The sequence below is a fragment of the Salvia splendens genome, chromosome 7, assembly GCF_004379255.2.
Source record: "Salvia splendens isolate huo1 chromosome 7, SspV2, whole genome shotgun sequence".
Taxonomy (NCBI): domain Eukaryota; kingdom Viridiplantae; phylum Streptophyta; class Magnoliopsida; order Lamiales; family Lamiaceae; genus Salvia; species Salvia splendens.
This window is the reverse complement of record NC_056038.1, coordinates 5,094,574-5,110,043: the sequence shown is the minus strand read 5'-3', so window position 1 is coordinate 5,110,043 and position 15,470 is coordinate 5,094,574. Positions and strand designations below refer to the sequence as shown.

Here is a 15,470-nt window from a genome sequence, read left to right as displayed (position 1 = left end):
TCGACGGATATGATTTGAACACCTTTGGCGACTGGGGGGCATGTACAATGTCTTGGGTGCTGCCGGTTCCGGTTCGTCGACTCCGGGCACCCAAGGCTCGTCGACACCGGCGGCGTACCAGCCACCCTATTTTGATGTGAATGCATACTCTCGTCCCTCTGCTCCGAGGTATGGGCAATCGCATGGATTATCCCAAATTAGGGAGGATTTTCCAGATGAACCCAATCCGGAAAGAGGACGAGGGGTGGAAGCTCCAGGGGTCGCGCATTCGACGCCGTGGAGGATGAGGAGGAGGCGACCGAGGAGGAGGAGGATATAGGCTGTTATCTATGCATCAGCAAGGACACGATGACTCTGTTCAACGCTTGGGTCAGCGTCTCGTACGATCCCATCGTCGGGAATCAACAAACCCGCAAGTGTTTTTGGGAAAAGGTCATCGACGCCTACAACGAGAACAAGCCGTCTCGGTCCGCCGTCGCACCATGAAGATGCTCCACAATCATTTTGACCGAGTCGACAGAGATGTCAAAAAATTTTGCGGCATCTACAAGAATGATGCAACTCATTACCAAAGCGGAGCCAGTGGAGCCGACATTATGAGAATGGCTATGCGAGTCTTTTTTTACAACAACGACAAAGAATTCAAACATGTCGATGTTTGGGAGGCCGTCAAAGACGTTGAAAGGTGGGCCGTCGGTGTCCAGTCCAGCACGGGCTCGAGCTCGAAACGCACGAAGCACACGACGGGTGGCCAATACTCGTCTAGTGAGGGCGGGTCAGACAACTCCTCACAAGAGGTTGAGGGCACGACCACCGATGCAGGGGGCTCCTCTCGTGGGCATCGTCGGCCGCAGGGACCAAGACGGCAAAGGCGGCTAGAGGGAGGAGAGGCCGAGGCGAATCAAGCCAGGCGGGCTCTGTCTCGAGGGCTCGAACACCATATTGTCCATGTACTTGACTGCCACGATGGCTGACACTTCCCGCATGACGCCTCCCCAATATCAAGCCCATCTTGCCGGAATTGAGTATATGGCAAGACAAATTGGTATTCCGCCTCCAGGTAGCTTGAGTGCACCGCCACCGCCTTTGGGGGATGATTCGCCAGCGGAGTAGTTCTACTCAATTTCTATAAAATTGTATTTTAAATTATGTAATTTTTTTAGGATTTTAATTATGTGTTTTTTTTTATTTTTTTGAATTTTAAGTTGCAATTTTATTTTATTTAATGAAGTGTGTTTTTATTAATTGAATTTGTTGGAAATAAAAATAAAAAATGAAATTGAATGAATAGTTAAGGGATGAAATGGTTAAGAGATGGAGGGTTGCAGGTGATGTCTCTTAGTTAAGAGATGGGATGAAAAGTACAGTGAGACCCATGAATAGTGAAGAGATGTGATGATTAATAGATGGATAAGAGACAACGTTGCGGATGACCTTAAGTAGTGGATTCGATATTAATGGAAATAAAAAAACAAGCAAATGAACCAATCATGCCATTATTTTTTTATCGTCATCGGGCGTAGTACAAACGTATGAGAGATTGAAAGAATTAAAGATAGATATTTTGATGTGAAAAATATGGGAAAATGTGGCAGCAAAATGCTCTCTATACATACCCGATGAAAGATTTGCCTTGGCGTTCCATTTGTTTTTCTTTCGTAATAGTTCCCAATATAATTTTCCATGTATTCCTCATCCGCTTCTGAAGTCGAACCGGAAGAAGAGTTGTGGCGGTGTTATTGCGCATGATTTAACCCAACAATCTTAAGTTTAAGTTAAATTTAATGAGAACTAATGTGATAATGTTTTTTCTATCTTTTTTTTTCTTTTTACAAAATTTCAAGAAGAAAAATGTGCGATAAAATAAAATTACTTCCTTCGTCCCAATCTAAATGAGACGTTTTACTTCTTGGTACGTCCCAACCTAAGTAACACTTTCCCCTCTTTTGGCAATAATTAACTCACCCATCTTTTCTATTTTATCCTCTTACCCCACGTACTTAATCTCTTCTGCTTTATTCTATCTTTTTTCTCTTACATAAATTGTACATGTACATAATATCTTAAAATTTTTAAATTTAAGTGAATTTAATTAAAAATTAGTTTTTTCATTTATTGTATTATATGTAGCAACAAGAAAGAAGTGATATAGAAATTTTATGTCGAATCATAACATGATTTCGAGCTTGATTTGAATTAATTATATAATATTTAGTATTTAAAATATTTTTTTGCTTAAATATATAAATATTTAAGTAAAAATTTAAATTTTTTTTCAAAGTATTGCAAAATGATTAGTGTGAAATTTATTTTAAATCAGTTAATGTTTATAAAATGATTTTCAAAGTAAAATGTTACAAAAAGTTCAGTTATGCACGTACAAGTATGTACGTTTATCATTACCCTTTTATTCTCTCTTTTATTTTACTATTAATAGTTTAATTAATTAAATACAACCATCTAATTTTCTATATTAAAATAGAAACGTCTCAATTAAGCCAGCCGGGACAGAGGATGTATATTATCATACTACTACTATTTAATTACTCCTATAATACTAGTACAACAAATTTGTAACAACCGTTATTTATTAAAGAAAGCAGATAAAAGTGGATCATAATAATCGACGGCAGGTTCCGTAATAAATTCGGGCCACATGTAATATTGTACGAAAATGGGTCCAACCTTCAGGTGGAGTCGTGGTCGAGGATTAAGACCTGGCCCACAAAGAACTGAAATTAATAATCGTAAAAGTGAAATAGACATACTTTTTTGTGCATCTGAATTTACGAAACAAATTATACTCCCTCCAGTTTACAATTTCCAATAGTATTTAATTGAATGGGTTTTTTAAAAAATTGTTTAATTTAATAAAAAAATAGATAAAAAGGTCACTACAACAAAAAAGCAGATACGAATACTTTTTAATGCTATTAAGGATGCTAATTTGTATGTTTAATTATACCACCAACGCTTATAAATTGCCCTCATTGTTAGTGTCTCAACTACAATTAAGGGAAACAAATAAATTGCCCTCATTGTTAGTGTCTCAACTACAATTAAGAGAAACAAATAAAAGCGTCCTAAAAAAAATAAAAGATTAATATAATTTGCCCGGGCGCTTTCTTTTATGGTTATTTTAAAAAAATTTCAACCCCTATTAATTGCGTTTGAATTTTTTTTCTTTAAATGTATTTTTAATAGTTAAAGGAATGTGAACCCTACTTTATTCTATCTCCTATTTCATTCTATTTTCTTTCTTCTACATTATAACCTCTCTAAGTTTGGCATTTAAAATTCGTGAAAATAAGGCCAATAAGCAGTAGTTGTCTGTTACGAGCCTTCTTTTAATTAGTTTAGACATATTAGGGTTTTGCATATCTTTTCCATATATGTTTAGATATTTGTTTCTTGTTCAATAAATTAGGGTAGTATTCTAGTATTATAAATAAGAGAGCTTGTTATCATTTTAATCATTCAATGAATATATTATTTTGGATAAATGCCTTGCGTAATGCTTTGAATCCATAATCCCCTACGCTATCTGCTGCCCGACGGAATCTCTCCGCGCACAGCCGGAATGTATATCTGATCTATAGCGGTTGCCCGACGGGTTGGAACCCGCGCACAGCGGCCCAGATCCTCATCCCCGCCGACCCTCACGGGCGCCAGATTCTCTTATCTTGTTATTTTCCGTTTTATCTGTTCGTTAGGGATTTAGGTCCTAAACAACTAATTTGATAGGATAAACCTCCTATCGGGTTGATCGGCGTCCGTAGATCGGCGATCGATAAATATCTGTAGCGGGCGAGTACCCGACTCACCCGTCGAGCAAAACAGTTTTCTCACTTTGGAGAAAAGAATGAACGATAATATTGATATTCTTGATTGATTTCTCAAATGATTACAATAACTTCTATTTATAATGCTAATAACTAACTTAATGAACAAAAAAAATAAAGATATGGAAAAGCTATGCAAATCCCTAATTTAATTAACTAAAATAATGCTCGTATCAACTCAACCACGGTTGAAATCCACCTTGTCCTCAAGGTGGGAACTATCGCACAATGAAGAGAGTCGAAACATCAGCTTTGGCGGACAGGTGGGACTCGGGAACCAAATCTGGTGCTGTGCGCGGAACATCTTCCGTCGGGCAGCAACGCAACTTTGGTTCAAGATGGTGGGAAGGCATAACTCTTAAAGATGGTAATCGAGAGAGGAGAGATTGGTAGAAGACATTGTGTTTTTATTTCTTCATATATGATTTGTGTACAATACATCCCCTTTTATAGGTATAGATATGAGATAATTAAGGAAAAGATCAATCTATTCTAATTGTAGCAATTTCCTATTAATCTTGATTCTTCTACCTAAAATAGATGATTTATTCTTCTTTCATTTCTTGTTGTGTAGGATATTCTCTTTTCCTTTCTTGACACCCCCCCCTCAAGTTGAGTAACGGCATCTCCGATACTTAACTTGGTCAGAACTTCCTTGAAGACCTTGGCATGTACCGCCTTAGTTAGAATATCCGACAGTTGTTCTTCGGACCGAACGAATGGAAGTTCGATGATTCCTCCTTCTAACTTTTCTTTAATGAAGTGACGGTCGACTTCCACGTGCTTAGTCCTATCATGTTGGACTGGATTTTCCAAAATACTAATGGCTGCTTTGTTGTCACAAAAATATTGGCTTTTTTCTTTTGGAGGGAAGCCAATCTCTGTAAGTAATCTTCGCAACCACAAGATCTCGGTTATTCCACTCTTTACTCCACGGAACTTTGCTTCTGCACTAGATAATGCCACCGCTTTCTGCTTCTTACTTCTCCAAGTGACTAAGTTTCCACCAACGAAGGTGAAATATCCCGCTGTAGATCTTCCGTCGTTCGGATTACTGGCCTAATCAGCGTCCGTGTACCCCTCTACTTCCAAGTTTTCTTTCCTTTCGAGTAGTATGCCATACCCTGTAGTCCCCTTTAGGTATCGCACAATTCTGAGGGCAGCTTCCATGTGTTCCTCCTAAGGTTTGTGCATGAACTGACTTACCACTCCTACAACATATGCAATGTTTGGCCTTGTATGGGCAAGGTAGACCAGTTTCCCTACAAGGCGTTAATACCTTTCTCGATCAGTCATTGGAGCCCCTTCAGTGATCTTCAGTCCGTGATTCATCATGATTGGAGTCTCGACAGGCTTGCACTCGAGTAGTCCCATTTCTGCTAATAAGTCTAAGACATATTTTTTCTGTCTTAGGAAGATTCCCCTTTTTGATCTCAGGACTTCGATTCCCAGAAAGTACTTCATTGCCCTAAGGTTCTTCATCTCGAATTCCTGTGACAGACTATTCTTTAGTCCTTCAATTTCTTCGATGTCATCACCCGTGATGATTATGTCGTCAACATAGATGATTAGACACGTTATCTTCCCTTCTCTTTTCTTCAAGAACAAAGTATGATATGCATTACTCTGTTTATAGCCATATTTCGTCATGGCTTGGCAGAATTGCCCGAACCACACTCTAGGTGACTGTTTTAACCCATATAGGGTCTTCCATAGACTGCATACATGCCCCTTTCCAAACTCTTCCGAGAATCCAGGGGGAGCCTCCATATATACTTCCTCATTCTTCTTCAACTCTCCACGTAGAAAGGTGTTCGTTACATCAAACTGGTGTAATGGTCAGTCTTTGCAGGCTGCTACGGCCAACAAGGTCCGGACTGTACTCATTTTGGCCACCGGAGATAAAGTTTCATCGTAGTCTATCCCATAGGTCTGGGTGTATCATTTTGCTACCAATCTCGCTTTGTATCTCTCGATTGAACCATCTGCCCGTCGTTTGATAGTGAACACCCATTTGCAACCTACAGGTTTCTTTCCTTTTGGTAAGTTACACTGCTCACATGTACCATTTTTCATTAGAGCATCCATTTCTTTCTTCATGGCCTCCCTCCAGTGCTCATGATTCATCGCCTCTTCCCATGACTGAGGAATATGAACTTCTTCGTATAATGCTGCTTGGAAAGCCCGGGCCATCTCCGTGTACTGCCCCTGAACCGTGTTTGCTATTGAGTATCTGGATTTCCGTCCCTGCCAATCTGGAGAATATCATTTCGGTGGTATACCCCTCGTACTCCTGGGTGGTATGTATCCACTCGGTCTACTCTTGCTTAGATCCTCCTGTAGAACTTCACTGTTCTCCTGTCTCACACTGTCAGTGCTAACTTGGGAACTGTTATGAGTACTTGAGCTTACCTCAGGTTTGAAGACGGAGATGAAGGTGTGGTAGAAGCATTGAACTCCTTGGGCTGCTCATGGGATGAGGTTGGCTCGGCGGGTATGCTAACCTCCTCTGGTGGACCGACATCTAGTGCAGATTCTGGAATTGAACTGGAGATTGGACTGGGAGTATGGACTTGGTTTGGAACTTGCTTTGGGATAGGTAGGGATGATGGTGTATGGAGCTAACTTAGCGAGTCTGTATTCTTCTTCTCCCCATGACTGCTAAGGTGGTGGTAAAAGTACTCGGACTCGACAAAGTCACAATTCAGGGTGGTATGGATGTGTTGTGTTTTGGGGTCATAGCAACGGTATCCCTTCTGGTTTTTTCCGTACCCTAATAATACACACTTAACAGCGTTTGGGGAGAACTTGGATCGGTTTTGTTTTGGGATATGGACGAACACTGAGCATCCAAACACTTTTGGTTCGAGGGTAAGAGATGATGGTACACTCGTATAGGCTGAGAGGTAATCCAAGAGAGTTTTCATGTGTAAGGCATGGGTCGGAAGTCGATTGAGGAGGTAAACTACAGTGGCTACGGCTTAAGGCCAAAAAGAGGTTGGGATATGGAATTCGATGAGTAGGGCTCAAATCATTTCTAAGAGTATCTTATTCTTTCTTTCTGCTGCCCCGTTTGTTCAGGTGTGTTGGCACAGGTGGTTTGGTGGACAAGGCCTTTTTCAGTGAAGAAGTTTTTCATTTTGGTGTTTATGTACTCTCCCCCAGTATCTGATCTAAGGATTTGGATATTCTGTTTGTATTGGGTTTGTACGAGGCTATAGACTTGGGTAAATTTGTCAAAAGCTTCGGTTTAGAGTTAAAAAAATATACCCATGTCATTCTAGAACAATCATCAACAAATAGCAAGAAATATCGAAAGCCATTATCACTATTAACAGGTGCGGGACCCCAAACATCAGAGTGAATTAAAGAGAAAAAAGACTTCGCACGAGTATTATTGAGTTTATATGAATGTCCATGGCTTTTGGCCAAAAACATGTCTCACAATTCAAAGGATGTGGAGTGGCTAATTTTGGGAAAAGCAAACGTAAATATCATATGGATGGATGTCCTAACCGATGGTGCCAAAGCCATGTCTGTCTGTCAGTAAGTCCTTGAGTCAGCATCGCGGCAGTACCCTGTTGAGCCATCCTATCCACGTAGTAGAGTCCTCGATGTTCAGTGCCACGCCCAATTATCTCCCCCGTCCTTGTATCCTGTAAAATACAAAATCCAGGTTGCATTAGAAAGTTACAGTGAAGTTCCCTCGTTGCTTGACTCACAGACACCAACTTATGGGATAGGGAAGAGACATATAAACAATTTGAAAGACTCAATTTCGGTGATATGGTAATAGTCCCCGCCCCTTGGACATGTGCAACTTCCCCATTACCAGTTCGAATGTATTTTTTTTCGAGTACTAGAGATTCCCTTAAAATCAGAGATATTAAATGACATGGTGTCCGTGGCCCCACAATAAAAAATCCAATAGTAGTCTTTGTCTTGGGTTTCGGTGAAGGTGGATGTGAGAGCTAAGGCTTGGAAGGAATTTATACATGTTATATTGGGCTCAATATCAAAGTGTGTGGGTTTTTTGGGGTCAACTTGGAAATTTTTGGATTTGTTGGGTGTGTGGGACAATAAGTGTATAGAGTGGGGCTTTCTATATAAATACGGAATCTTGGATGGGCCACAAGTTAATAAAGTGGATTTGTGGGGTAAATAAGTATATTCTCGAAAAGCTGAGGGGTTAAAATCGATTAACCCCTCATTACCTCCTGAAACCATAATTGACATCGCCGCTCCTTCTTCTCCAGGGCGGTTTCGGGCTAGCGGCGCTCCGCTGTTGCTCGTCGGTGCTGCACCGGTGGTGCCGACGCTGGTAAACCGGTTCTCGTCGTTCCATCCTCCAGTCACCGGTGCAGTCGGAGGCCCTGATTCCACGGTTGATTCTCGGCTGTCCAGACGCCGATTGGTGGTCCTCCTTGAGTTGTCGTCTGGTCATCTTGATTCCACGGTTGATCGCTGGTGGCGACGGCAACCCGTCCTCCCTGGCCTTGATTTCGAGCAGCTCTTTCCTTCTTCATCTCATCCCATCACTCGGGATAGCCGATTCTGAGGAAGTACCCTTCTCGAGTATGCCTCTTTCCCCCACAGTGGAAGCATATAAGTTTACTTTTGTCCTCTTCCGATTTCCGGCTGTTCCACGGTCGATTGGATGTGTGTGGAGAGGGATTGGGCTGCGGTGGTGGTTGGATGTGCCGGCTTCTGTCGATAGCAGCGAGTCCGGAGCTATTCCGTTGTTTGGTTTCTCTGTGACTCCGAGAACACCGTCGTTAATCGCCTGCCTTCGTACCATTCCGTAGGCTTTTCAAACTGATGGTAATGGGTCCTTGTCCATGATTTCCCTTTTGATGTTCACATATTTGTCATCCAGGGCACTTAGAAATTGGTAGAGGCGATGACGTTGTTCTCGCTTGTTGTAGCTTTCCACATCTGCTGGGCTGAGATCTCGGGTATCAATTGATATCCACAAGTCTTGCATCTTGTTCCATAGGCCTTCCAAGGTCGTATTTCCCCATTTGATTGTCATTGCTTGTCTGTGTAAGTCATAGATCTGGAACGGGTCAGTTCCGTTTTCATACGTAACGGCCAGACCTTCCCAAAGGTCCTGGCAGTCCCGTATCTTGACACCTCCTTCACCAGTTCTATCTCGAGGTTGTTGATGATCCAGTTGAATACGCAGTGATCCCGTTGCTGCCATTTTGTGTAGTCAGGATTGCCGATTAGGGGAGGTTTGAAACTCCAGCGATGTGAGAGGTCAATCCCTTCCCCCCAATTGCTCGTTCCATGAGATTGACCCATAGGGGGTAATTATCCCCATTGAGTTTGGTTTTGATGGAGATTTCTCCAAAGGATTCGGGATGGTCTGAATTTGGTGGTTGTGAGGTCGATGATGAGTCCGAATTTTCAGGAATTCTGAGACTTTGTTTGAGGAATTCTGCGAATTGGGCAGCAAATTCCATTGGGAAGTTTGTGATGGTTGAATTGTGTTGCGGTGTGTTGTGGGGTGATTCTGTATCCGAGTTTTCAGAATTCGACATGGTTTTTGATTTATTTTGGTTTTGCAGGGATGGGAATTTTAGTGGTTGGGGCCGGCTTGATGGGAGATATACTGCTCTGATACCATCTTTTAAGATGGTAATCGAGAGAGGAGAGATTGGTAGAAGACATTGTGTTTTTATTTCTTTCATATATGATTTGTGTACAATACATCCCCTTTTATAGGTATAGATATGAGATAATTAAGAAAAAGATCAATCTATTCTAATTGTATCAATTTCCTATTAATCTTGATCCTTCTACCTAAAATAGATGATTTATTCTTCTTTCCTTTCTTGTTGTGTAGGATATTCTCTTTTCCTTTCTTGACAATAACTAGTTGTTGTGCGTGGGCGGATTCCCGTCAGGCAGTGACGTAGCTTTCGTTCGATCGGTGTGGCTAGTTGCTGTGCGCGGTGGATTCCCGTCTGGCAGCGACATAGCTGTGATTCGATCGGTGGATGGTGAGATCGCGATGAAAGTACCAATTTGATAGGATAAACCTCCTATCGGGCTAATCGGCGTCCGTAGATCGGCGATCGATAAATATCTGTCGCGGGCGAGTGTCGACTCGCCCGTCGAGCAAGACAGTTTCCTCACTTTGGAGAAAAGAATGAACGATAATATTGATATTCTTGATTGATTTCTCAAATGATTATAATAACTTCTATTTATAATACTAATAACTAACTTAATGAACAAGAAAACAAAGATATGGAAAAGATATACAAATCCCTAACTTAATTAACTAAAATAATGCTTGTATCATCGTCATTTGTTTTTTCCTTTTTTCCTCTTTTACAATTTAAACTTTTGATTTTCAAAACTACTTTAATTAGTTGCAGTAGAACACCTGCTAATTACATGTGATGTACATTTTTCAATTAACTGGAAACCTTTAATTTGAATTAATACTAAATTAAATCCCACCGAAAATTAGGACATAATTTGATTTTATCATTCATGATTGTCAATTTCAACCATCAGGAAATCCTCTGTTGAACAAGATGGGCGAGACCTGAGAGGTATCCGCGGTGGCAAAATACGCAATAGTACTAGCTAGATAAAATAGTACTCCCTCCGTCCCGCACTACTTGCATCTTTCCTTTTGGACACGGAGATTAAGGAATGAGTGATAGACAAAGTCAACAATTACGGCTGTAGATATAAATTGTTACTAAAAATGGAAAGAGTGCAAATAACTTGGGACGCCCAGAAAGGAAATAAGTGCAAGTAGTGCGGGACGGAGGGAGTAGTAAGTATATGCGACGGGAGTATCGACCTAAAAAATCTTAAAACGCCGTTGTTTGATGTTTCCTCTTCTTTCAAAATGAATGTATTGGTGGTGTTTTGTTTAATTTACTAGATAAAATAGTAGTAGCAAAATATAATTTAGTATTAATAGATTATTTGGTAGGAGATGGTTGACTACGACTAATTATTACGTGATTATCCATCTAATATTAATTCATGTGATTTAATCTCATAAACCAAACTTAATACAAATTTAATCACGAGATATAATCTTGCAAATCGAACACACTCATTATGTGTATAATCTCTATCAGGGCATATCCAGAAATATATTTTAGATTAAAAAGAACTGTATTTTATTTTTAATGCGATGGAGGCATCATAAAAATATATTGGTAAAATAAAAGTTTTAAGATCATTAAATTTGGGAAAGTGAATATAATGTAAGATATAGAGAGAAATACAGATGTATGAGATAGTATTATAAATTGATAACTAAGTCAGCCTTTCAGTATCTTCACATTAATTGTGTCTGAAGATTATTTTCGATGCCTAAAAGGCTAATAAAATCTTGTGGCACGTTGTTATTTTGGACCCACGTGGAAAGAATCAAACAATGAATATTAACATGTTTTTCGCATAACTTAAATCGTGTTAGATGAGTGTTTAGGTGTCAATGATAGTATCGCGACACATAATTATTGACATCTAAAATATTGGGTATCAATAATGCATTGATGAAAATTGCTCGAAGGTTGGGAAAAACTTACGTTTTGCTCTAACTAAATTGTAGATTTTCAAAGGAATTCAAACTGAAAATAAAATATTTAATGATAAATGGCGACCAAGTTATAAACTTAATGTAAGGGTTTGCACTCTGTAAACAGAACTAGGGTTTGTAGAAATTTATAGTAATAAAGTATATTGTGAAATATAGAGTATATGGATTTAATAAATAGTTCAATTACTTTTAGTATATGAAGTGTTGGGATGGGCTTCATGCGGAAAGGGCAAACTAATAAAATTAATCAATTCCTCCCAAAAACGTAGTTATATAATCTGTGGTTTCAATATCTTGTGTTAAAATTTATAAAAAGGAAGGCCTTTGATAATTATATATGGTGCAACTATTGACAATAGTAATATTAGTTAAAAGCTAATCAGTACAGAAGACAGAAGTGATTAAATTTGAAGGTATTTGAGAGAATTGGTGGGGCTGATGTGTTAAATTTCAAATTTTAGTAATCTAATTTTTGGGGGTTTAAAGTTAAAATATGGAGTATTGTGTACACAATTATTTGCACAAAATACAAGTAATTTAAAAGAATGTGATTGGTGGAATTTTATATAGACCTATATATACATGATGGTATAAGTTCCCTAACTTAGCCCACCTCCATTTTCTTCTCTTCTTAAACTCACAACACTAGGGCTATGCTTGTGAATTGTGATATACCTCACATCTCAGAGATGCTGCAGCATCCTCTTACTATTTTTTGATTAACAAAAATACATTTTTTATGAAGCAAACACCATTTGCTTGATTACCTATAGTTAGTGTATTCCCTCTCTTTCAAAGATGCATATTTTTTTTATTCAAAGTCAGCATCAGAATATCAATCACTCGTATTTTTCCAATTAACTAATCATCTTGTATTTTTCCAATCTTGGTGGCATAAACCGAGTTTCTTGATTTTTGGGGGGTTTTGAAATGAAAATTGGAGATTCTGGTTTACAGTAACTGTTTTTTTTGTGTGTGGATTTGAGCCAAATTAAAGCGCCTATATATATGTATATATTTCAGGATTGAATATCTCTTTGAAATAGTACTCCATCAGGGATCTGAAATACAGAAGAGTTGTTGTTTTCTGATGTGGCATCATCAAGATTCACATGCAAAAGCAGTCATCTATCAAACTATGCTAATCTGCTTTGGAAGGTGAGAATCTTGATGATGCTGCATCGGCAATAAACGACTACAAATGCTCGGTTCACAAGCTTCCCCAATTTCCAATTGCTTTTTTTTTTTTACTATTCTCCCTACTCTCTCTCTCTCTCGACATGATTGACTGGTGATTGAACTTCACTCTGCAGATGATGAAGCGTTGCTTCAAACTGCATAGATTTGTGATTGTTCTTCTGCTCCACCCAGAATAAACTTTAATTTGATGCAACTCCTTTTCTACACTACTATATTTAAGTTTTTCCTCCAACTTGTGCTCTAATTTAATCTAATTTTCTCTATTTCAGCACAATTATACTATTCTGGTATGACATCAATCCAAAGACCCGGTCTTTGCGCAACAAGTTGAAATTATTAGAGGTGAGAAAATCTGGTTATCAATTGTTAATAGTACATTTACCAATCTTGGCTCCAAATTAATTAAGTAGTGTTAGATGGTAACTGCAAAATTTGGGAACTTTAAAAATGGTAGTGTTAAAAAAAATGATATTATTGTACGAAGTGGAAAGGAGCTATATGCAGTTGTGAGGTGGACCTACACATGATCTGCATTTTGCAACTTGCTTCAAGATTAGAAATGTACAATTCCTCTAGCTAGTTGATCATCATTTATTACAAGATCATGGCTCAGTTAGACCTAGCTAACTCTGTTATTGGAATCAAGATCCTTTTTTACACTTGTTGGTGAGATTTCCACTTTTCTCCATTCATTTTTCCCCTTAATTTGGCCCTATTCTACCTGGTTGGTAGTTAATTAATAGCCTGAAGTAGACTTGTTAGGATAGAGAGTCAAGCCCGACTTCCTATTTCATTCTATAAATGGGTCGTCCCATTTTTATTATTTTTAGGAGGCGGAGGCCAAATCTACTGATCACAATGCTTTGTGAACCAGCAAGTAATTGAGGGTTTAAGGCATTTCATACTCTTTTTTACAATTCAATATGGAAGACAAATAGTCACAACCAGATGAAAAGGCTTGGCAATTCAATGCAATTAATTTCCACTGTCAAAATATTTGTAAATTCTCTATATTTTGGCCTTTGCATAAAATTACAGTGTAGGAGGAGCTGAACAAGCTAGATTTTAGCAGTGTAGTTTGCGTACTAATTAAATTTGCTTGATTGATCTTAAAATATTTAGAATGACGAAGATACTTCAAGTATGTCGCAGTTGTCCTTCTATAATGAAAAAGCCTCTTGGTGAAAAGATATTGAAAATGATGGTTTACAAATTTGTTTTGATATAAGCAAAAAGATTTCAATTTGTTATAGTGAAGTAGCTATTTTATTCACAATATCAGATGAATCTAAGTTGAAGGAGACAGCTAGCATAAATATCTGAGTGAATATGGTTAATTATTTGTGCTGAATTCTTCTTTTGTGGTTACAGATAATCAGATGATTGAAGCTAGTTATAGGAGAAGGAAGAATGTATGATCGCAACTTATATGTCTTACTCTTATTATTTGGAAAATTTTAGTTTCCTTCTCTCGACGAGGTAGAGATCCTCTCAATTAGTATACAAGTTTACTCCAATTGATTGATTGAATTAACAAAGTTCAACATATAGTATATTTGAATACTAACCCTAATTAATCAGCACATCCTCTTTCAATCTCTCAACATATGCAAGAAGAGAGTTTGTAGTTGTTGTTCGTTAATATCCTAGTAGTAATTCCTAACGTATATTTGTATGTATAGGTACATTACTCCCTCCGTCTTATTCTTATTTGATACTATGTCTCATTTTCTTTCGAGTTATCTCGTTTCATTTAAGAAATAATGACTTTTAATTGTGTAATTAGGTATCTTATTCCCTTTTACATTCTCTTCTCTCATGGTCAGCCATTAGCCAATATACTTTATGGAGTACTGTTTTTCTTAAGATATTTGTACCTAGAAAAAATGATCTACTTCACAAATATTTTAAGATATGTTCTTATGTATGCTTACCATTCTGATTAAATATGACAAAAAATTAACGGGTAATTGGGCGGAGAGTATAGCAATAAACCAGTGGTGTCGCACCTTCAACCAAGCCACAGTTTTTAGCATGTAAAGGGTTTCCTTATTTATTTTGGAAGATGTTTAGTGTCTCTGGGAGTATTAATGTCTTGCTTGACTTGCTCCTCAATGCGGACTAAAGATCATATGGCCGGTGCCTCAATAATAGTGTCTTCTGCCCCTACCTCGTTGTAGCGATCAACAATCTTTCCGCAGATCGTTGTTACCTTCTCAAAATTTAACAACCGAGTTTTCACGTAACACTCAAAAATCCTTTTGGTATTCTCCGTTGAATATGTCATGCAAGCTTACGTTTTTGGGAGACTATCGATGCCTTTGCGGAGTTGCAACGAACCAATTTTCGAAGAGTAGTTGTGCTCAAACTGGTGAATTGAGTGTTGAGCTTCTATGGGTAGACTGCAAGAGTTTAAAGACAAGTTTCGAGGTGTTGTATGTATTCACTTAAATCCATTGGAAGAGAAATTTGAAGGAAAAAACGGAAGAATAAATGAGAAATGAAGTGTGGATGAATGTGTGGAGTGGATATTAATACAATCCACTCTAGTTTTTTTACCTATTTATATATTTTTAATTAATAAATTAGAAAATAATTAAAACATATAGAATTCGGGTGAGCCATGATTTGGCTCACCCTTCCGCGTGCTTTTGCAAGCACGCCGCTTAGCATGTATTAAATTTGTTTCTTTGAAACAATGATAGCGGAGCTTGATTGACAGGTGATTGGGCACCAATGCGAGACTAAGACCATCCACTACGCTGTCTCTATACCGTCTCTTAACTACTATTTGACCACTATTTGAGGGCCCCACTGTCCTTTTTTCCTCCATCCCTTAACTAAGGGACGGA

General features: G+C 38.5%; 1 long non-coding RNA gene across 1 annotated transcript; it reads left to right on the top strand.

The window, feature by feature from the left end:
• Positions 1 to 12,034: 12,034 nt before the first annotated feature.
• Positions 12,035 to 14,356, top strand: LOC121740745. Its single transcript, XR_006037665.1, has 2 exons — positions 12,035 to 12,960; positions 13,990 to 14,356. It is a non-coding gene; the product is annotated as an uncharacterized LOC121740745 (long non-coding RNA).
• Positions 14,357 to 15,470: the final 1,114 nt, after the last annotated feature.